Genomic DNA, 23,975 nt, shown 5'->3' on the forward strand with positions numbered 1-23,975 from the left:
ATACCTGCTTTGCTTGCGCTCAAGAGGAGAGCGAGGGAGTATGAAGACCGTTTAACCAGTACTCCGCTGGCAAGTGCCGGGCTTGAACATAATGTTCTCTTTTCCAGTGTGAATAGGTGGAGAAATGCCCAAGGAGACCTATGAAAAGAATACTGCAAGATAAGGGAAAAGCAGCTTTTCCATTAAAACTTGAAGCAAGACTGTGTGTATTTGAAAATAAATTTCTCCAGGAAAGAGACTATTTCAGTAGACATATTTTTGGTATCCTTAAGAAAACTGAGAAGGCATAGCCCCTGTGAGATGGGAGTCAGGGGCCATCAGGAGAAAGCAGATTGGGATGCAGGCAGATTTGCAAAGGTTGAAATAAGAAATGAGGGCAAATATACCAAAACTATAATAGCAGAATTAAAACTTCTACTGAAGAGAGTAACTATAGGGAAGACTGCAGAAATCAAACCAGTAAAGTAGAAGACAAACTAAGGAGTGAAAGGATTAAGATGAAAATGTTCAGCGAGAAGACAGACAACACAGATCTAATCTAGGGGTTTCATTTGTTCCCAATGAAGAAATTGAACAAAATACTAGAAACAATGTTCAAACATATGGCAGAAGAAAACTTTCCTGCCTGAAGAAGAGATCTGAGATGAATTAAAATTACCAGACTCACACAGAGACATACCTTGTAAAGTGCTTTGATTTTTCCAGATTAAAGAAAGAATCAGGGATTTATACAGAAATAAACAGGTTACTCACAGGGAAATGAGCACTAGGATGGGATCAGACTTCTCAACCCTTAAGGCTAACACCATTTTAGGAGACAAGGTGGTATCTCAAGAATTCCATGTTCTCCCAAAGTGATGTTTATGTGCAAAGGCTGTAGGAATTCATTTTCATATTTATAAGAAGACAGAAAATACACCCCACACAGTCCCTTCTTGAAAAAAAAATTTTAATTTGCAGTCCAATTGATTAATAGGTGAATTGGCATGAGGATACAAGGGGCGAAACAAGTAGAGAATGACTTGCAGTGAGCGTTGGAGACTATTAAAAATATAATTGCCTTGCATGTGATTATAAAACTGTATTCAAAAGCTGATAGGTGCTGTTGAAAAACTATTTAAGTATTATAAACTTTAAATTGGGTGAGCAAAAATTGATAAATGGGAAAAGAGCAGTATATTTCATGTACTCCATAATGAGCTAGTGTTTTTTTCTTTTTCTTTTCTTTCTTTTCTTTTTTTTCTTTTGGAGACAGAATCTCACTCTGTCACCCAGACTGGACTGCAGTGGCATGATCTCAGCTCACTGCAACCTCTGTCCCTGGGGTTCAAGTGATTCTTGTGCCTCAGCCTCCCAAGTAGCTAGGATTACAGGCACGTGCCACCCTGCCAGCTAATTTTGTATTTTCAGTAGAGACAGGGTTTTGCCACATTGGCCAGGCTGAGCTCGAACTCCTGCCCTCAGGTGATCCACCTGCCTCGGCCTCCCGAAGTGCTAGGATTACAGGTGTGAGCCACAGTGCCCAGACTGTCTTTTTCTACAGCATGTTATATGACATGTTATATCTTTCCCCCTAATTAAAAAAAAATGAAATAATGTTTTCTGTAACTGAGTGATTTTAGTTTGAAAATGACTTCTGCAACAGCATGCTTTTCAAGCCAGCATGTCTGTAAAACTAAAATTATTATAGGATCACATGGGTTGTGTATCTGGCTTCAATTGGCAATGAGGAATCCTAATAAGCTGAGGCTTTAAGAAACTGCAGAAAGATACAAGATACATTGTATAAATTTTTTTTCCTTCTCATTAGATTTTTTTTTTCCAAGTGAAGAAAAGCACTGGCATCAGTGAGAGTGAATAGTAGTCAGTGGAAACGTAAAGTAGAATGACTTTGGTAAGATAAGTTTTCTAATTTGATATTTTGGTTAAAAAGTATCTATTTTATTGCTTATGAGAATTCACTCAGGAATTCATGAATTCTAACTGAGCCAACGTAAGAATTTTGAAATGAAAATTTTCTCTATGGTGTTGGCCTTTGTTGAAGCATTGATCTGAAGTGTGAGAGAGGAGGAATCTTGTGAGTTCCTCCATGTGGTGTTCCTCAAAGGATGGGTGTGGGAAAGAGAAACTGGAAAGTATGCCTATGAAGAATGGAAGAAATAATTATGCCTTTCAAAAAATACTATTTCAGGAAAGGGACTATTTTAGCAGACATATTTTGGTATCCTTAAAAAAACTAAGAAGGCATAGTCCCTGTGAGATGGAAGTCAGGGGCCATGAGGAGAAAACAGATTGGGATGCAATCTTCAGTCCAAATCATAGTCTTTTGTCTCCTTTACATTGATAGTTATACTGTAATATTTATCTTTAATGAATTTAGGTCTATACCCACCATAGTTTTTCAAAAGAAAAAAAATGTGACAGAGGAAATTTGGAGAAAACCCATAATATTGTGGTACAAATACTTGGTTCCTTGGGAAAATTTTGCTGCCACCTGATTTTTAACAAAATCAGAAGACCCAGGTGTTGGCCAGGGCAGAATTAACATCCTCCCCTTCCTTGTAACCCTCCAAAAATGTTAGTTAATTATGTCATTAATTACTGACAGCCCATCTGTGATTTCCAATCTTTAATATTTCAAGTGAATGAGAAGATGGATGTAGTGAGAGTAACTTAGAAAAAAATCACTTAGGGCCATTTTTAGACCATAAACTCCCCCAAACCATTCATCACTGTGCTCTAAAGTGTTGGTTTAGCATTTATGTGCACACTGTATAAACGTGATCACTCTTGTAGGGTAGAAATTTTACCCTACATGGTCACTCTTGAAGGGTAGAGATGCATAACATCGCCATGTATAAATGACCACCCAACAATACTAACCGATCACTTATACTGCACCCAGCACTCTGCTAGCTATGTAGGAGGCACAGGATAAATATGAGCTTAGTCTCTGCTCTCAAGGAAGTGGAAAGCTAGTTAGAGAGATCCCACAAAATGATTAGCAAACAATCAGGTGTTAACCAGAATTGTCTTCTTTTCTGTGCCTGTGTTTCTTCATCTGCAAAACAGGAATAATAACACAATTTAACCCAACAGGATATGGTATATAGTAAGTGCTCAATAGAAGCTAGCTCATCATTACTATCATGTAAATAATTATTCACTTTTAATAGGAGGTAAGAGAAAGAAGTGAAAGCTGGCTGCTGCAACAGTAGGGAAAGTTTAATAATAGAACTGAGACTTGAGCTGGGCTTTTGAGCAAAGGGTACAATTTAGAGAGCTGGATACCTGAGTGATTGGGAGGTCATCCAAGGTGAGAAAAATAGCAGTCGTAGAGGCATGTGCTCTTCAGTTAAGCTCACAGTGACTCAGTGATTGTGCACTGACTTTGTGGGAAAGAAAATTGAATAGACAGGGTGGGGTGTGATCATGAAGGCTTCACAAGTCAGGCAAAGGAGTTTAGATTTTGATATTATAGGCAATTAATTATCTATACTTCCGTGAAAAAAAGTCTGGTAGCAGGATGCAGGATGCTTGGAAGGAGTAGATCACTGAAGTCCGAGAGGCCCCAAGAGAAGGCCGTTGCAACATCCCAGTTGAGCTATAATCAGGGCTTGGCTTACAGAGTGAAAAGTAAGAGATGGAGCCAAGGTGCTAAGAAGGAAGAACCAACAGGCCCTGGGAAAACAGCAGAGCAATGAAAAACAGCACAATTGCATTTTGGGATCCGGTGCCACATTTTCCGAGTCTACCACAGGCTCGGAAAATGCATATTTACTGAACAATTCAGGCTGAATAATTGATGAAGTCAGTGAAAATCTGAGATTTATGGGGATCACAGTATACGGCCAGGCAGAAAACAAACGAACTGGGAAAGAATATGAAGAGAGGAGTATCCTCTCCAATGTTCTTTTAGCTTATTTTTTAAATGAATCTGTATGCCCAGTGTATAGAAAATTAAGATCTAAAACATTGTTTTAAAACATTGTTTTAAAATTCCAGGACTGGAATCATCTATTTGCCTAAATGTATCCTCTATGTGTCTCTGTGGTTCTTGAGGGTAAGAAGGCATTATGTTTATATACAGTGACTACATTGATTAGGGGAGCCTTATGTCCTATCTACGTTCATATCCTGACACCGTACATCTAGCTGATGTCTCTGAGCGAGTTCCTAAGCCTCTCTATACTTTAGTTCTTCTGGGTAAAATGAAATAATAGTAGTATCTACCTCACAGTGATATTGTGAGGCTTAAGTGAGCTATTACCTGCTAGGTGCTTAGAGCAGTGCCTGGCAAATGTTAGATGTTACCTGGGAGAAACTGTGAAAGTAGCTGTGGCAGTAGTGGCGGGTCGCAGTCATGGTGTGATGGTGAGGGTAATAGCTCACTTTACCTCAGTGAATGTAAACATTGTGACCCATTGTTCAGTAAATGCTCCTCCAAAAGATATGCTGAAAGCATAATTGTCAAAGGTAATTCCTGTAAAACCACATGTAAAATACTAAGAGTAAAGAGCAAATATTTAGGGGGTATCTATTAAGACCAAAACCCTAGGTTGCAGGGAGTATCACCCTTACCCATCATTCATGTAAAGATCATTTCATGAAAACAATGTGGTGCAGGTTTCGTACTTATAGATACAAAACTTAAAGGTAAGAGTGAAAATATGAGGTATGTATTAGTCTGTTTTCACGCCGCTGATAAAGATATACCCAAGACTGGATAATTTATTAAAAAAAAAAAAAAAGAGGTTTAATGGACTCACAGTTCTACATGGTTGGGGAGGCCTCACAATCATGGCAGAAAGTGAAAAGCACATCTTACATGGGGGCAGACAAAACAGGATGAGAGCCAAGTGAAAGGGAAACCCCTTATAAAATCATCAAATCTCGTGAGACTTACTACTACGAGAACGGTATGGGGGAACCGCCACCATGATTCAATTATACCCCTCTGGGTGCCTTCCACAACACATGGGAATTATGGGAGCTACAATTCAAGATGAGAGTTAGGTGGGGACACAGCCAAACCATATCAAGGTGCCTACTATTTGCAAAAGTATCCTGTGTAAAGGACACAGACACCTCACTTAAATGAATATCACTTGGGTTCCAGGTTTCTTTCAATCACCCAAGCTGGCTATTATTACCGTTCTTACACCACAAGCAACTTATATTCCAGGCCCTGAAAAGGGGCCAGCTTGGTTGGAACATCAAGTGTGGACTGTCATAGGAATACTCTGTCACTTGACTGAAAATTGGAAAGCATGAGAGTGCTTTCTGGCACACGGGCCCCTCCAAATGCTTCCTGGAGTGGCTATTTTGCCAGTAGATCAGTAACAGAGATTAGGGCATAAGCAGAGCAGGCCCTGTTGTTTTTCCAGGAACTAGCCTTAATTTGTATTATGTTTTGTTTGTTCAAATTGCATTTTATAATTTACAATTACATTTCCCCCTGGGCATAGCAGAAGGCAAGCAGTATGGTTATGGAAACCTCAGCGCTTATTGTTTTTCAAAAATGTTGGAAGTTTCAGGGACTGAATAACGGGGATCATTTCAATATAGAAAAGAAAAAGATGTCTAGCAAAGGGTAACAGTCTCAACTTGGTTAGTATTTTCCATAACATAAAAGTGGTGCTGCCTCCAGTAGAATTATCTGGCTTTACCTGACTTTGGATTTGACTTCAGATGTTCCTTGAAGCTATTTGCTGACCACCTGGAATGTTAAGACTAGGGCTTATGTCATGGCACACAAGCAGAGTACAGGGCCTCCTGGAGCCAGCCCTCACACATTGTGTCATGGAGACTGCAGAACCCCACACCCACTTTGGCTGAAGGCCACACACAGTCTCCAGGGCCAACGAAGAGGCTTCTCAATTCATGTTTCTAGAACAAAGCTCAACCTGCAGTGAAGGAGTCTGGAAGAAGTGCTCCATGGGTGTTTCTATAACCTGTCTTTACCAAGGAGTCAGCATTGTGCCTTTTACCCCCTCTATCTCTGCTTGGAGAGAATAATTGGGAATAGTGAAATTCAGGAATGGTGTAAAAATCCTTACAAAGTGGGAGAATCTATCCAAGGGTCAGAAATAAGCATAATACAACTATATCTAAGAAAGAGAGAGGTACAATTAGAGAAGGAGCTTTGCAGGAATTGTGTGTGTGTGTGTGTGTGTGTGTGTGTGTGTGTGTGTGTTTAGTTGTGTTTGTTTGTTTTTGAGATGGAGTCTCACACTGTCACCTGGACTGGAGTAAAATGGCATGATATCAGCTCTTTGCAACCTCTGCCTCCTGGGTGCACTCAATTCTCCTGCCTCAGCCTCCCGAGTAGCTGGGATTATAGGCACACACCACCACACCTGGCAAATTTTTTGTATTTTTAGTAGAGACGAGGTCACTATGTTGACCAGACTGGTCTCGATCTCCTGACCTCATGATCTACCTGCCTCAGCCTCTCAAAGTGCTGGCATTACAAGCATGAGCCACTGCACCCGGCCTTGGTTTGTTTTTAATGCTTCCAGTGATGTTTTGTCCTGTTCCAGTTCTTAAATTTTTTTTGAAAACTAGCTATATTTTTTGCTTATTTGTATACTGGAATACCTCTAGTGATACCAGTAACAGTTCAATTTTATGAAGCATTTTTCTTTAAACCATTATCTTCAGAGATTTTTGATTGAAGAATTCATTCATTCAGTAAATACATATTGCATATCTTTTATCCAACGGACAACTTTCTGAAAACTGGAGATGCAATGATGAACAAGAGAATTGAGGTCTCTGCGCAAATGATGCAAGTACTTACGTTCTAACTGGAGAGACCAGCAATACACACACAAACAAAAAAGCACCAGGTGGTAACAAGTGGCACAGAAGATTACAGCAGGAAGCATGTGTTCAAGAATGAACGGGGGATGGTGACGGGGCATTTAAAGGGAGTCCTGCATGAACAGAAGCAGACGTGAGAAGTTCTGGAGGAAGGGCATTCCAGGCGTGGGGAACAGCCAGGGCAAAGTCTCCAAGATTGGCACGAGCTTGGCAAAGTGCAGGAACAAAAATGGTACCCGTGGCTGAAATGTTTTACAGGAGAGTTTGGAGAGTATGGTGAAGGCTGGTGAAGGCCTTATAGGCTAAGTAAGGAGTTTGAATTTTAGTCTAGGTGCCACAGAAAGCCATTGTAGGGTTTTAATCAGGAAAGCGATAAATTTCATTTGGAAACAGTAAACCAGTACTCAATACTATTGAGTATTACTCAAACTATTTCTTTAAAGTCAATATTTCATTTTTACATGTTTTAAGGAAAACAAAAGATAATGAACACTTACAGAGCATCTTTTATGTAGAAGTTATAGTTTGTTTCATGTAACTTTTAGAATAACCCTAGAGGTAATTATTCTTCATATCTATATTCATCCAGATGATAAAACTGAGGCTTGCAGAGATTAAGTAACTCACCCAAGGCCATATAGCTGGGGCAGAGTAAGAGTTCACTTCTTTATGAAGAGCATGTGCTATTTCCATTATACCATGTTGCCTCAGCATCTGAGGTCTAGAAAAGCACCTTGAACATAGATGTTCAATAAATCTGTTAAATGTATAAAAAATAAGCTTTTCCATTAAAAAATCTATCTTAAGTCATAAGTCAGAGAACATCTTTACACAGAATTGAGCATGTTCAAAATTGTTGGAAAGGCTTGGGTTGGGGGATGTGAGGCTGGGATTCCAGATGATTTCAGAATGAATCGCTGATCTGACCTGCCAGGGAAACAATCTCTGTTTCCTTCTGCTATGGCCAGGAACAGATTGTGAATCAGGAGGCCACTGATGAAACTGCTAACTCCAAGAACAAATCACCTTCGCTGCAACATAACCATCAAGAAAACTTCACTACCACCACCAGAATAGCCACTCAACAGTCACCCAGTGGAGACAGGGCCCTGGAACCCTGCTGTAGAGAAGCTCCTGCCTCCACAAACCTGTTTGCAAATAGCAACAGGAGAAGCAGCAGGAAAGATAGTCCCTCCCTCACGTCCATCTTCCAGTTCTCCCATGTGCAACTAATTTGGAGGACTGAATTGTAAGTCAAACCCTGGCTGGAAGAGAGCCTAGGAAATGCAGTTTTTAGCTTTCCAGCCTCTGAACCATGGAGGGAAAATGAAGTGGATGATGAGTGCCAGTTTCTCATATTCACATCTCCCACTTCCTACCCAACTGCAGTGTCCACCACTTGGCAAAGCAATTTTGAAACTTTGAAAGGCAGTCAACCTGGGGTAGAGGTTTTGGTTGACATTAGTTGAACACAGCTACTCTGTGTCAAAGGACTGTACTAGTAGCTTCTTGGGTGAGGAGCTTTCTGGGCCTGCACTTGGCCTATGATGTTTCTGCCTCAAAGATAAATGAGCTGAGGATTAGTTTATACCCTGCGAGGTCCTCCAAAGAACACAGCATGATTGAAGTTAATGTGTTTTCTTCATAAGCATTTAACCAAGCTCAGAAGTATCTGTGGACAGTTGGCTTTTAAGGCGTCTGAGAACACGGGTTACAGAGGGCCTCTCACCAATCACCAGCTTCTAGAGAAGCCCATGTGGGATGGGGATGCCTCCATGGCCTTTTCTCTACTTTGCAGCTCACCTACACAAATCTCATGTCAAGTCAACTCTGCTGGTCACGTGGGTTTCTTCCTGTCTTTCTGTGTTTCTTCTCTTCTTAGAAGAACACCAATCATTAGATTAAGGCCTACCCTAATCCAATAGGACCTCATTTTAACTAATTACATCTGCATGACCCTATTTACAAATATGACCACGTTCTGAGGTTCCAAGTGGACATGACCTTTGAGGGAATACTACTCAACCCACTATAGTGACCCTTTCAACTGTGCACTGTGCAGAAGATTTGTGTTTTCTTGGTAAGACAAACCCTAGATCCAGTATACCATTCCTGTTTGAGGAACAGTACCTGTGACTATCACTTCATCCCAGTCTCACTCCCTAACTCAATCCTTTTCAAGATGATCTGTTCCTCTATTGGCTTTCTTATTCATCAGTCACCTAAACATAAATTCTGATGTGCCCTTGGATTCATCCCCTGTCCTCACTCTTTGACTTCCCTAATTTCCTAATGCAACCAGCCTTCAATGCCCATGCATCCTCTCTCCTAAATCTGTTTCTTTTCTTCTTAGAATAACATCAGTCATTGGATTTTGGGCCTATCCTAATGCAATAGGACCTCATTTTAACAAATTACATCTGCAAGACCCTATTTATAAATAAGATCACATTGTAAGGTTCCAGGTAGACATGACTTTTGAGGGGACACTACTCAACCCAGTACAATGACCCTTTCAACTGTGCACTGTGCAGGAAGATTTATGTTTTCGTGATAAGACAAGCCCTAGATCCAGTACGCCATACCTGTTTGACTAACAGTGACCTGGAACAGGACCTCCCCCAGTTTCCTAGTGCAACCAGTCATCAATGCCCATGCATCCTCTCTCCTAATCTAAGTTGAATCTATCCCCATCTCTTGCTCCCCACAGCCAATGTGAGCCACCAGCACTGCTCCCTTAGACACTGTGAGAGCCACAGACTTAGGGTCCCTGGCTCTGGTCTTGTTTTCCTGTTCCTAGTCTCCATGTTGCCTCCAGGACATTCTTATAAATGAAAACCTGGTCAGTGACTAAATCTAGTCTCTCAGCAGACTTCCACATACATGCTTTACTACTGCCACTATAAACACCCTGCAATTTGCTGAGCTTGCCATGCCTCTCCTTACCTCCACACCTTTTAATATATTGCTTACACTTTCTGGCACAATGTGCTTCATGGAGCCTGCCTGGTTCACATCTGTTCATTTTTTTCAGACTTACCATAAACCTCATTTTTATTTTTGAAGCCATCTCTGATGCCCCACGAGCTGGGCTAGGTAAGCCCTTCATCAGTACACATCTTATTCACCTCATCTATGCACACAGGTGGCATAATCCTAGATTTTCTTGTTTGTCTCTCACACTAGACTCCTTCACAGTATGTACCTGTCTTCTCCACATTTCATATAGCTGTATCACAGATATCAAACACAATACCAGGCAAATAGAAGATTTATTAAATACTTGTGTAGTGAGTGAAATTAGGTCTTCCTGATGGAGTTTAAAACCAGTAATTAGCTAAATCAGGGCCAATGTGTGGCTCCTTCTTACATAAAATGTAGCTCTTAAAGATTTCTAATTTCTGCATTTGAAATATCTGCATTTCTGTTCATTATGTGATCTTCTAGGGCATAGTCATGTCATCCTTTGTTTGGTGGTGATCACATGTGTGGTTACAGAATCATGGGCATGGCTCAGTTGAAGATTATATATGCTGTATATATGTCTTCATATTTTATTTATATGGCTGTATTTTTCTACCTAAGGGAAAAACCTTTTCAATAGGTTAACTTTCCTGAGGTGAGGAAGTCCAAACCCAGAGCATTTTAACAACAGGTGACATTTATCAGGCACACTACAGTCAAGCTGAGGGATGGCCAGGGAACTGCCTCAAAATCCCAGACCTGATTCTTGCCAGACTTCCCTTCGAAGTTCCAACCATACTTGCAAGTTTGCAAGTTGGATTACTTTCTTTTTTTTCTTTTTTTCGTTTTGAGATGGAGTCTCGCTCTTTCACCCAGGCTGGAGTGCAGTGGAGCGATCTCGGCTCACTGCAAGCTCCGCCTCCCGGATTCACGCCATTCTCCTGCCTCAGCCTTCTGAGTAGCGGGGACTACAGGCACCCGCCACCACGCCTGGCTAATTTTTTTGTAATTTTAGTAGAGACAGGGTTTCACCGTGTTAGCCGGGATGGTCTCCTGACCTCGTGATCCACCCGCCTCGGCCTCCCAAAGCACCGGGATGACAGGCGTGAGCCATGGCACCCGGCCTGCAAGTTGGATCACTTTCTTTGTGGGAGTCCGATGGACTAAGGAGGCTATCTAACTATGAAGCACTAGCAGTATGCAGTATGGTGCCGCAGTTCTGTATCAAGAATTCCTGTGTAGAGTTGTTATGTGCATTCAATGAATTGATGCTTTCATTCACTGACTTTGTAGGCATTTATGAAGTTCTTACGGGATACCCCTTATCATAACTGGCACTGAAAACATAGAAAAAATAAAAGACCAGAATAGTTCCCAAAGGAATCAAATTTCATAGTTGTATCTTCATGGACACTGATACAATACTAACCTCTTTCCTGGTCAGTCCAGAGCTTTGTCGATCTATAGACTCAATCACAAGATGCCTATTTCAAGTTGAAAGTGGATGATTCTGGTTGTAGGGATGCTTGTCCTTACGTGGAAGATGCCAATTATTCTCCTTTTTGTCATTTTAACATATGTTGTCATATCCCTAAAGATCTCTGACCTTGCAGCCCTTAAAAAGAATGATGCAATGCTACATATGCTAGGCATGGAAAGATGTCCTAGATAGAATATTCAGTGAAAAAAGCAAGTTTCAAGATAGTATATACGGTATAAAACCATTTTTTTTGCTTTTAAAATACTGGAGAAATGTTGTTCTGGGACCAGCAGCATTGGCATTACCTGGGAACTTATTGGAAATGCAAATGCTTAGGCCTCACCCCAGACCTACTGCATCAGAAACTCTGAGTATGGGTTTGGGAATCATGAACATGACCCCCAGGTGGTCCCAATGAATGCTCAAGCTGGAGACCTGCTGCTCTAGTGTGTACAGTGGCCCAGTATTGTTTGTTACTGTATATAGTATCCTAAGGTCTAGTGTGAGTTTGTCACAGCTTTATAATTGGTTTATAGTTATAGTCCCTGTAAATGAATCGCTTGTGTTTAGAAAGGATTTTGATTACATTATTTCTGGCTTACTGTATTTGTATATACATATCCTTTACAAAATCAGTAAAATACAAAGTCAACAAATTATAGGTACTTTAAAAAATGCTAGTGACTATATGAAAAAAATCTCTAGATGGCTGTACATTAAGCTGGTACTTTTCAGGCTCTGATTTACATACAGATCACTTGGGGAATCTTGTGAAAATGCAAGACTGGATTAAGGCCTGAGGTCCTGCATTTCTAACCAGCTCCAGGTCAAAGCTGCTGTTCACATTTTGAATAACAAGCCACTAAAATGTTATCCATGGTTATTGTCGGAAGGTCAAATGGTGGGGGGTTATGCTTTGTACATTTCACCTTTGCGCATTATTTTTTAAAAATATTCCTTTTACAAATAACTATATTCAGAGAAAGGATGAAAGAGTTTTAAAGTCTTTCACCAGAATTTGCCTTATTTTGACATCTCTCTGTTATGCAGGCTTAGCCTTAAATCACGTTTCCAAGAGTGAAGAAAAAGGAAACATTTATTGGCCCTAGAAATCCCCCCACTGATATTGTAGATATGAATGTTAAAAAGCAGTGCTGTTAGGTATAGAGGGAAGTAGGAAGAAATTCATATTAGCTGGATTTTTTTTAGTACAAGTATTAGAAATCTAATTGAAATGGGCTTAAGGAGATAAAGGACATTTTTAAGAAATCCGAGGGCAATGCTTGCTTTAGTCATGGCTGAATGAAGTATTCAAATGATACCGTAACAAGATCTGCTTTCTTCTGCAGTGGCTTTATCTTCAGGCAGTTCCTCTTTCCCCAGGGTGGCCACCAGCAGCCCTAGGCTCTGTTTCTATGATTAGAAACCACAGCAGAATGAGAACCTCCCTTCCCAGCAAAAATTCCAGGGCCGACTCCCATTGGCAGGAGCCCATCTCTGAAACTTTCACAGTAACTTTGATTGGCTAGACTTGGCCACAGGCCCACTTCTGAAGAAGTCTGGGGGTGGTATCAACCGCACCCATGACAGCTGAGAGGAAGGGTGATTCCCCAAAGGAAAATCAAAGTTTTGATCCAAGAACAAGATGGAATCCATGTAAAAGTGAGAAGTGGTGTTCTGTTATTATGCCAGTCTTCCAGCCCAATCCTTCCATTTTGCTTATTTGGAAATCAGGTTAAGGGATTTATTCAAGGTCACATGGGTAGTCAACAGCAGAGCAAGATTTACCAACTTCTGCCCTATTTCTGTATCCTCTCTACTGTAGTACTGCCAGCTTCTTGGAAACTAGGAATGAATCAAACATGGAGCTTCTATAATGCTAGCCTTATATTTGAAATGTCTTCTGAAATACTGTATTTCATGGTATTGAATTTAAAGGAACTCTAATTGCACATCTGTCATCTTTGACTCTCCTACATTGACTGCCTGGAGTAAGAAAACCACATTCTTTCTGTGATAGTAATCCTTGCTACTCCTTTCCTCTTTGGGGAAACAAGTCAAAGCTTGACAAAGTGTGGCTGCTGATCTGTTTGAACGAAGTTCGATCCCTAACCAGTGATCCCATGAGTGAGGTGGATGCCCTATGGATGGAGAAGCTCACAGCAGCCTCTGCTTTTTTTGTGGTATATTTTATCCCGAGAACTTGATTAATAATTTAGACTGGGTCCTCCCTTTGGGTGGGTATGTTGCCCTCCCAATTTTCCCAGGCACAGCAATATCTCTGTAGACAGGTACGGGCATGCATCAGAAATCTGGAGGCTCGCCCAAAAAGTTATGTCTGCTGTTTGTGAAGGGGCAATGTAGCAATTACATGAGTAATGCAGTGGCAGATCTTCTATGAGAAATTAAAACTGGAGAAAGAGGGCTTTCCTCCTTGAAGGAAGGGTGTTGGGTGAACTAACACTGTTTCCTCCTGCCCTTTCCCCCAATCTCAATCCCTTTCTCTCCAAACATTCTTCCTTGAGCACCCCACTCTGGCACTCAAAAAGCCATGGGAATGGGAAAGAAGTGGCTGGAAGTAAACAGCCTGCTTACTCACAGCAACTGAAAATTTTGTTTCGACAATTCTGGTTCCAGGAGCAGGAGCTGAAGATTAACACCTGGAGACTGCCCCATTCTGAGAGCAGCAGCCTGGCTCCTGGTGGCTCCAGCAGCAGGTAGGAAAAAAATGTTTCTTCTTACCGTTTTTTATGAAATATAATCTGAAGACAAATTTAATGTTAAATTCCAGTACAATGGGCACAGTGGAATCCAGTACAATGGGCACAGGTTTAAATAATTTGATTTGTCTGCAAACCAGCCCAAACTGCCGAGAGTTGGTTCTGCTGCTGAAGCTGATCTGTCTCATGATTGATTCTTTAGGGAAGGGGGTATGTTGGGTTGTCCAATGTAACAGCCACTGCTGTCAGGGCTAGGAAGAAACTCACGTCTTCATGACTTGACGGTGCCTGTGCTTTCTGTACTTTTGCTTACAGCGTGTGTGTTTATGTACATGTGTCCTGTACTCCAGACACACACTTGCCTTTGTTAAGAACACTCTCAAAAACACAGCTGATAACCTGACCAGAAGACAGGCTCCTTTGATGCACCGTTTTATTCTAAATGTTTCAAGAGTCCAACAATGACTTCTTGTAAGGCACCATCATAAGTTCTTAAAAAGGAAGTTATTAAGAGTCTGGGAAACATTAAGTAGGTGTCAGTTACATTAGTATCAGTTACATGCTTACCCTCTGGGTTGGAAAAGGAGACATTTACATATTTTGGGTTCCTGCACTTCTTTTATGAGGGGTATAACTTAGCAAAACTAGACAAGAAACTGTAAAATGAATACAATAAGCTGTTACAGAGTTTGTCATAACCGGATCCCAAGTGTTGTAAAAGTAAAATATGATGCATGTGTGACAGAAGGAAGTGATAAAGGGAATATGGAAAAGAACAAAGTGGAGTTTTATGAGAATTTCTAGGTCTACCTTTTAAAAGCAAACTAAGTTTGTGAATCAGCAACCAGGCAATCAGTTCTCAGAGAAGCTTCTTATGAACTGTGTCATTGCATTACTTTTAAGATGGCCAAATATTGAGGCTATCTGTTGTTTGCCATTGTGAGTGTATGTCTGTGTTTCTGCATGTATATTTATGACAGAGAGAGAGACAGAATATGAGAGAGGGAGAGAGGAGAAACTCTCATATACTGGCTTACAGACAAATGCTGGGTCATTTTAAAATGCATCTCTGTAACCACTTGTTCTGGAAACATTAATCACCACCTTCTGTGTTTTGGGCACAGTGCTAGGTCCTGGCTGTATATGTGTGTATAGTGTGTGAGGCACAGCGCTAGGTCCTGAACTATACATGTGTGTATAGTGTGTGGGGCACAGTGCTAGGTCCTGGACTATATATGTGTGTATAGTGTGTGTGTGTGTGTGTGTATAAAATGCAAAATTTCTTCTTTATAACCTTTACCTACCTCTTATTAGTGTTGCCAACAAAAAGACAACTGCAGAGTTTTAGTGCAGTTACCATAGCAGAACTCCTAAGGTGGCTTGTGTACTGACCTGCTATAAAAATATATATTGTCTATATATATTTGGGAATGACACCCTGTTGAAAATAAATACTGTGTTCCTCTCAGTATTGGGCTCAAGCTTCCTTAAAATCCAGTTCTCCAAGGCCAAGAATAGTGAGAGCACTGCTATTAGATTTGGATCCTGTTTGTGATCCCTGAGTTCCCTGGGCACGGGCCGGGGTTCTTGACTAAGGGCAGGCTCTAAGGCAGGGGCCAAATACCTTCTCTGCCCTGCCCTCTTCCCAAAACCCTGGGAATGAAGTTGAATGGGGAGTGGGGTGGGTGGAGCCCCTTCCCCTTTGGAAGACTCTTCCCTGGGTGTCTCCAAGGGAATCTTCTTTTCTCTTTTGCATCGATCTGAATGCCCTAGGCTCTCAACAAACATTCTTGAACCTCCTTGCATGTTAGCATGGGGCTCTCACCTGCCCTAAGAGGCTGACTCCTTAGCTGGACTGAGGCAGGCCCAGAGGCAAGGTTGATGTATGTAAAGGTCACCTCATTACCAGCACATGTGCCTCCTTTTCACTGCTTCCTTACAGTTGCTTCTCTTGGTTGCTATAAATAGCATCATTCCCCACTCTGGAAAATGTCTGAGTTTGTCATTGATGGTCCCTTAGCTCCTCATGTCTCCTAGTTCTGGTGAGAAATGCTGCCCAGGAGGAAATGACAAAGCAGAGGAAGAAATCAGCACCCAATAGCAATAACAGCACCCAGCATTTGCTAAGCGCCAGCTTATGTGCCAGGTACTGTGCTAAAGGTTTTAGATACCTGATCTAATTTATTATTTACAATAACCCTGTGAGGTAAGGACTACCGGTATCCCCATTTTACAGAAACAAACAAACAAACAAAAAACCAAAACGGATGCTTAGACTTTTCTTTGCTGCTGGGGCATTCAAATCTAAGAGCCTGACCCCAAAGCATTCGACCACAGCCTGTGATGAGAGTGAAAATCAAATTCATCTTGCAAGTTGGCCAGGAGAAGACAGTACAGCCCTGTGAGGTGGGCACTTAGGCAGAATCCCTTCTGGCCCTCTTAGCTCCCTTGCTCTTCCATGGAGCCTCTGGAAAGGTCTGCTGGAGACCACCAGGGAGACCAAAGGACTTCCTCTGCTGCCTGTGACTTCTCTCTCCAAGTGGCCTGTCGTGCCTCCCTTTGAAGTCTGGCAGCTGACATCTATCTTGGTCTTTGTTTACAAACAAGGACAGTGCATCCTGTTCTTTCCTTGCTGTTCAGGGCTGACTTTAACTCTGCAGGAGCATATGTTTGACTTCCACTGTGCTGCTGTTTCCGGAGACAGACTCCTGCTTTAAGAGGAGTCAGGAGGTGTCCACACTCGCTCTTTTCCTTTCCTTGACTTTCAGCTAATATATTCCCCAGAACCTACCTAGAACCAAGAGTTTTCCTTTTGGGACGAATTCCTGGTACCTGTTTGAAACTACTCTCAGGTAGAGTTTGGGAAATCTCTCACCTGTTTGCCTGTGACCCCACAATTAACTAGTCATGTGATAGCTCATTCCCAAGCTGTCACAACTGTCGCAACTCGAACCTGTTCGTGTGTGTAATCTATAGGCAAATCTTCAGTAATGTGGGTCTTGTCTCACAAGACTAGGGATGCCAGAGGAGGGCCAAGGTCAGCCTCCTTAGCACCAAGACCATTGGATGAGTCTGGTTAACTTGAGCAGCACACCGAGACCTATCCCCTTAAACATCTTAGAAACTATTTTTATGTATAACTTGGTAATGAATCAGTCAGGTATCATCTTCTTTGATATTTAGTCTGAAGTTGCTTATTTTCATTTTCAAAGGATTTCTCTCGTTTTGAATTTTTTTAAAAAGAGAATGAAAAAGATTGCAGATTTGAAACAACAAAAAGGGAGAAGACTAATATTAATTGAGCAGGTACCTGTGTACCCAGTGTTTCACTCTTTACATGTGATACACCATTTAATCACGACAGAGCCTGACAAAGTAGAAAGACCCATTTTACAGCTGAAAACACTAAGTTTCAGTAAAAGTTCAGTACTCGGAGTGATGGAGGCGGCATGTAAATGGGGGTCATAATTTGAAGCTCAAGTTGTTTCCCTTATTCCATGCTGCCTCCACTGTGGTGCCTAGATTATAAACTCCTTCCCAGTGGACAGGGTGTGCTCAGATGGTTCATCTCATTTCATCTTCACAATTCTGGGATATAGATACATGACACTGATTCAGCAGATGGGGAAACTGAGACTCAGAAGGTGCTGCTGTGTTTATTTAAAACCACTTCCTATTATGGCTTTAAAAAGTTTCCTCCTCATTTCAAAGACACCTGACTTCCTGGGAAAATGGTGTTTACATGAAAAAATTTAATCTCCCAGATCCTAATCAACAATCATCTATTTGTATCACTTTAGATTTTTCAAAACCTTGATCTTAGCAATATGTGTTTACTACTTTGTTCTACTTTATTTCTAACATAATTTTATTTCATAGACACAGGTTGATATGGTTTGGTTGTGTCCCCACCCAAATCTCGAACTGTAGCTCCCATAATTCCCATAATACGTGTCGTGGGAGGGACTCAGTGGGAGGTAATTGAAACATGAGGGTGGGTCTTTCCTGTTCTGTTCTCGTGATAGTGAATAAGTCTCACGAGAGCTGATGGTTTTATAAAGGGGAGTTCCCCTGCGCATGCTCTCTCTCTTCCCTGCTGCCATGCAAGATGTGATTTGCTCCTGCTTTGCCTTCTACCATGATTGTGAGGCGTCCCCAGCCATGTGGAACTGTGAGTCAATTAAACCTGTTTCCTTTATAAGTTACCCAGTCTCAGGTACGTCTTTATTAGCAGTGTATTTATTAACTAATACACGGGCAAATGTCAATGAAGTGACATAATTGTCATTTACTATATGAACATAGTTTCCTATCCTATTACTCAGGCCAATTCCTTATTATTGAGCTTTTGAGATAGTCCAATGAATGCAACTTTTTAACTTTTTCCTTTGGATTTTTCTTTTGGACATGTCAGTCTGTTCAGGCTGCTATACAACAAAATACTATAAATTTGGGTGGCTTATAAACAATAGAAATTTATTTCTCACAGTTTTAGAGGCTGGAAAGTCCAAGAACAAGGTGCCAGCCAATGTGGTGTGTGGTGACGGTCTGCTTCCTCACAGATAACCATTGTCTTACTCTAAGTGATGGAAGGTGCTAGCTAGTGGGGGTTCTTTTTAAAGAAGGGCACTAATCCCAATTATGTGGATTCATAAGGATTTCAACCTATGAATTCTTGGGGTAGACAAACATGCAGACAATATCATTGTCCCAGTCCCCCAAAATTCATGTTCTTCTTTCATGCAAAATACATTCATTTCACCCCAATAGCGCCAAGAGTCTTAACTTATTTCAGCATCAACTCAAAAGTCTAGGGTCCAAGGTCTCATCCAAATAGCATCTAAATTAGATATAGATGAGATTCAAGATATGATCCACTCTGAGGCAAATTGCTCTCTAGCTATGAATCTGTGAAACCAAATGTGTTATATGCTTCTATGATACAGTGGTAGGATAGGCATAGAATGGACATTCCCATTCCAAAAAGGAAAAATAGGGTAGAAGAAAGGAGTAACTGGTTCTGAGCAAGTCTAAAACCTTAAAACTCAGAAACAATCTTTGGCTTGATACTGTGCCCTCCAGGCACACTGGGGCAGAGACTCTGCCTTCTGGATCCACTGGAGTGGTGGTTCTGCTCTCACAGATTTGTTGGGCAAAGCCCATGCCACAGCTGTCATGGTTCGGAGTTGTGTGCTTGTGGCTCTTCAGGGCTGAAATGCACACCTGTGGCAACGTCTATCTAGGGTCATGGGGGCAGCCTCACCCCCATGGCTCCACTCTGCATTGATTTTTGGTACCCTAATAGTAATCTATGATAACCCTGTGCTTGACGGGCCTTTTGCACTTGGGCCCGTGATGAAGGTGGCAGCCCTAATATTTTCTGAATTTCCTTCAGAGCCATTTTTCCATTGTCTTGGACAATAGGTCCTGATTTCTGTTTTGATAGTTGACTAATTTCCTTGTCAACTATCATTGTCATTTGGCCACACTCTTGATGTTTTCTCCCAGATATACTTTCTCATTCTTTACAATATGGATAAGCTGAGAATTTTCTAAATCTTTCAGCTCTCCTTCCATCTGGATTAACAATTTCATCTTTACATCATTTCTCTCTTCTCATATTTTGGTATAGTCAGCCAGGAGAAGCCAAACCATACCTTCAACACTTGACTTAGAATTTTTCTCAGCCAAATATCCAATTTCACTGCTCACAGGTTTTTCCTTCCACAAAACACTAAGACAAAGACACAATTCAACTAAGTTATTTGTCACTTTGTAACAAGGATCACCTTTATTCCATTGTTTAATAACACGTTTCTTGTTTCCCTCTGAGATCTCATCAGAATGGCCTTTCATATCCATATTTTCACCAATATTCTGTTCACAACAACCCCACTTATATAGTCTGTAAGAATATTAAGGCATTCTCTACAGCTTTTCTCTTTTCTTTCTGAGTCCTCACCAGAATCACCTTTAAGGGTCTATTTTAGGAAGACACAAAAGTTCAGACCATAGGAGGGGAGTATGGCCTCCAAAGAAGAAATCACTGAGTCAAATAGAATGACAAATTTCATAGCTCTTCTGGCACATTGCCAGACTGATTTCCTCGGAGACCAGCAACAAATACAAGTATTGTTTCCCTACAATCTTAGGCTGCCCTGTTCTTTATTAAGTTGAATTTGTTTATAGTTCTCCTTCCGAAAGCTTTGGGTGCACTGATCTTAGAGTGTCTTTCTCCCTATCACTGAGCCTTCTAACTGAGGACTGACTGCTGAGCCAGCTAACAGCAGCGATTCCTCCAGTCAGGGTAAGAAGACGTTAAATGCCATGTTCCATGGCCTAAAGGAATTGGAGAGGTGGAGGAAATGCATGGGATGAATTGAGAAGGAAAGAAAACTAGGTGAAGAAGCATGATAAACAGAGGTGTAATGGATGATATGGGAAAATTAACCCCTTGGGGTTCTTAAAATAAAGACCAAGATGTGAACTATATGTATTTATTGGTTTAGGTGGTTGCCAGCCTCCAAGATAGCCCCTAATGATGACTGCCTCCTGATATTAGTAACCTGTGTTGCCCTACCCACATTGTATAAGGGTTGGTCTGTGTGACTGGAATACAAGATAAGGGATGATATGTTACTTCTGTATTACATGTGGAAGATGTAGCAGCTTCCATCTTGGTCACTCATTCTTCTCTCACACTCTTGGATCACTCACTCTGGGGGAAGTCAGCTGCAAGTTGAAAGCAGCACTGTGGAGAGGCCCATGTCATGAAGAGCATGGTGGTGACAGTGTTCCAACTGCAGCAGAATCTCAAACCACATCTTCACCAGAAAACCTGTACCATCTGCTCAACTAGTTCTTTGTTCAACTGAATAGATTATATCAGTTATCTGTTGCTGTGGAACAAAGCACCCCAAAACATAGTGGCCGAAAACAACAATGATTTCTTGTTTCTCACACTTCTTTGGGTTAATTAAGTAGCTCGCATGCTGTCATCTTCCTATATTTACTCAGTGTGACTGCAGTCAGCTACAGATTTAAGAGGGTGTCACTCCCATGTCTGGGGCCTCAGATAGAGATGGTTGGAATAGCTGGGACTCTAACTCCTGTGATTTTCTTACAGGCTTTCGCACAGTGCAATGTTCTCAGGGTACCAAGAGGATAACAGTAAAAACTGCGAAGCCTCTTTGGATCTGGGCTTGGAAGTTGCACAGCATTACTTCACTTCTGCCACATTCTATTGGGTAAAACAAGTAAAAAAGGTTAGCTTAGATTAAGAGATGGGGGAATAAACTCTGCCTCTTAAAGAGAAGATTTGCAAATAATTTTTGGTCACTTATAATCCACAAGTCTACCATCTGGAAATAATTATTTGCATTCTTCCCATATGCAAAATATACTCATCCCTCCAAGACACTTAAAGTCTCATCTAATGATTGTGTCAGGTTCAAAGTTCATGATTTTATGATCTGCCGTCTGGTCCAGACATCAAATTTCTCACATGTAGTTTCTCTTCATCCAGAAATGAGATTTGCCTTCCAACATAGCATATCCTGGCCCCTGTTTGTTTCCTCTAAATTATGCTTACAAATTAAACCATAAACCCACCATACAATGTTGAAACAGGGACATGGTAACCTTAATAGATATCCTCATTCAAAAAGGAGGGTAATGGGAGGCAATAGCAGTAATTGGTCCATAGTAATTCTGACATATATATCTGGGCACATATTTTCAGATTCCTCCACTCAAGCAGGCAGAATTCCTTGATTAGAATATGGCTCTACTTTTGAGTCAACCCTCTGGGTTCTTGATTCCATCTTCTGAAATAACTTTTTTTTTTTAAGGAATGACCTGGCCAGGGCGCGGTGGCTCAAGCCTGTAATCCCAGCACTTTGGGAGGCCGAGACGGGTGGATCACGAGGTCAGGAGATCGAGACCATCCTGGTCTACACGGTGAAACCCCGTCTCTACTAAAAAAAATACAAAAAACTAGCCGGGCGAGATGGCGGGCGCCTGTAGTCCCAGCTACTCGGGAGGCTGAGGCAGGAGAATGGCGTAAACCCGGGAGGCGGAGCTTGCAGTGAGCCGAGATCGCGCCACTGCACTCCAGCCTGGGTGACAGAGCTAGACTCCGTCTCAAAAAAAAAAAAAAAAAAAAAAAAAAGGAATGACCTATGTTTGCAGCCAAGTATCCTTCTCAGCCTGTTTCTTGCTTGTAGAAAGTTGGGAGCCCAGAGGTCTCTTATCATCTAAACTGTTATTTATATAAACCTGTTCTTTGATCTGATACAACTCCTTTAAAAACTTTATGGGTTTTCCATGTATCATATTATTATTCTCTCTATTAGACAAAATCTGTATCCATAATTCTTTCTGGGACAGGCCTGTCTCTACAAATGCTCTCTCCATAGTAATGTTACAACAGAAATATAATGAAACCCACATGTGTGAATCATATACGTGGTTTTTTGAAATCCTTATAGCCACCTATTTTAAAAGAGTAAGAAGAAACAGATGAAATTATAATATTTTATTAGATCCAGTGTATCTAAAATATTATCATTTCAACATGTAATCTGTATAAAAATTAAGATTTTTAAACTTTTCCATATTACATTTGAAACCCAGCATGTATTTTACACTTACAATACATCCAATTTGGACTAGCCATATTTCAAGTGCCCAATAGCTACACATCACTAGTGGTTACCATCCTGGGCAGCCCAGCTCTATATTACCCAGGGATATTTTGGGATGAGGCTTCTACCAATCTTAGAAGCCCTTTCATCCAGTTGAGAGTCTACTCAGAACTTCCTAAAGTCCTTTAGAGGCCTTAATACAGGATTTTATAGCCACACTCTAGATTAATCTTTACCCTGAAACCATTTCTTACTTTGAGAATCCTTTGCCAGCTGGAGAAAATGGAAATGAGGAACAGTCTTACATTCCAATCCAGCAAGTCCTGGGACCTGCTCATTTCCTCTATGTTCTGCTTGCAAACTAAATGATTCCTTCTTTAACTCATCCCTCTTTCTGCTATACCTTATCAGGCAGTGTTAAAAAAAACAAAACAAAACAAAAAAACCACTGTTTTAGCATTTTGTGTAGAAATCGCGTTAGCCAGACCCACAAGTTTATCAGGTATGGTTTTTGCCTTACAGGTTACCACAGGAAATTATTTTGCTGATTGTTTCAAAAATATGGGTTGCCTTTTTTCCAGACTCCAAAAATAATTTCCTCTCTTCTCTTCCAGCCTCTGCCCACCATGTGGTCCCAAAGCCAGTGCCACATATTTGAATTTTTGTTTTGTGGCAGCACTCCACTCACCAATTTTTGTTTTTTATTCATTGCAGAGTCACAAATGATTCCAATGCTTAGTGACTTAAAACAATAATTTGTTATTTTTCATGATTCCATGGGTTGTCTGTCTAGTTTAATTACTACTGGTATTACCTGGGCTTATGCACAAGGCTGCCTTCAGCTGGAAGATCAACTGGGGCCTGGGCTCAGCTGGGACAGCTGGGCCTCTCTCTGTCCATCTGCTCTTTCATCCTTCAGGAGGCTAGACTTTCTCATGTGGTGGTGGCAGTGTTCTGAGAGTACAGTACAAGCTTCAACAGGCAAGCATTTATTGAGCTTCTAAACATGATCACATCTACTGATTCCAACCATGTGACCAAACCCAGCATTGCGTGGGAGGAAACTACACAAGGGCATGGATCCTGGGAGGCATGATGAGTTGGGGAATAATTAATGTAAAATCTACCACTCGATCTCATAGGTATTTTATGTATTACATAAGGTATTTGTATCTAAAGCACTTTGTAACCCAGTCCTACTGCTCTGCAATTTGCCCAACATCCCACAAACAGTGACTGAATTTGGTTCTAATGTTGCTTTTACTTTACATTTGGAAATATTCCACCCATGCTTACTCAATCTAACAAGAAACAGTTGAGCAGATGGGACAGGTTTCCTGG

The 23,975-nt window shown here is 41.1% G+C and overlaps 1 protein-coding gene across 1 annotated transcript in view; it reads left to right on the forward strand.

Annotated features, from left to right (window-relative positions):
- The first annotated feature begins 13,729 nt into the window (after nt 1–13,729).
- Nucleotides 13,730–23,975, forward strand: part of FRMD6 (FERM domain containing 6) — a 256,303-nt gene continuing 246,057 nt past the window's right edge. Inside the window, exon 1 of the mRNA XM_030931058.1 lies at nt 13,730–13,986. The gene's annotated coding sequence lies outside the window, so the exon portion shown is untranslated. The remainder of the gene's footprint in view (nt 13,987–23,975) is intronic.

Source organism: Rhinopithecus roxellana, chromosome 5 (genome assembly GCF_007565055.1).
Source record: "Rhinopithecus roxellana isolate Shanxi Qingling chromosome 5, ASM756505v1, whole genome shotgun sequence".
In the NCBI taxonomy this organism is placed as follows: domain Eukaryota; kingdom Metazoa; phylum Chordata; class Mammalia; order Primates; family Cercopithecidae; genus Rhinopithecus; species Rhinopithecus roxellana.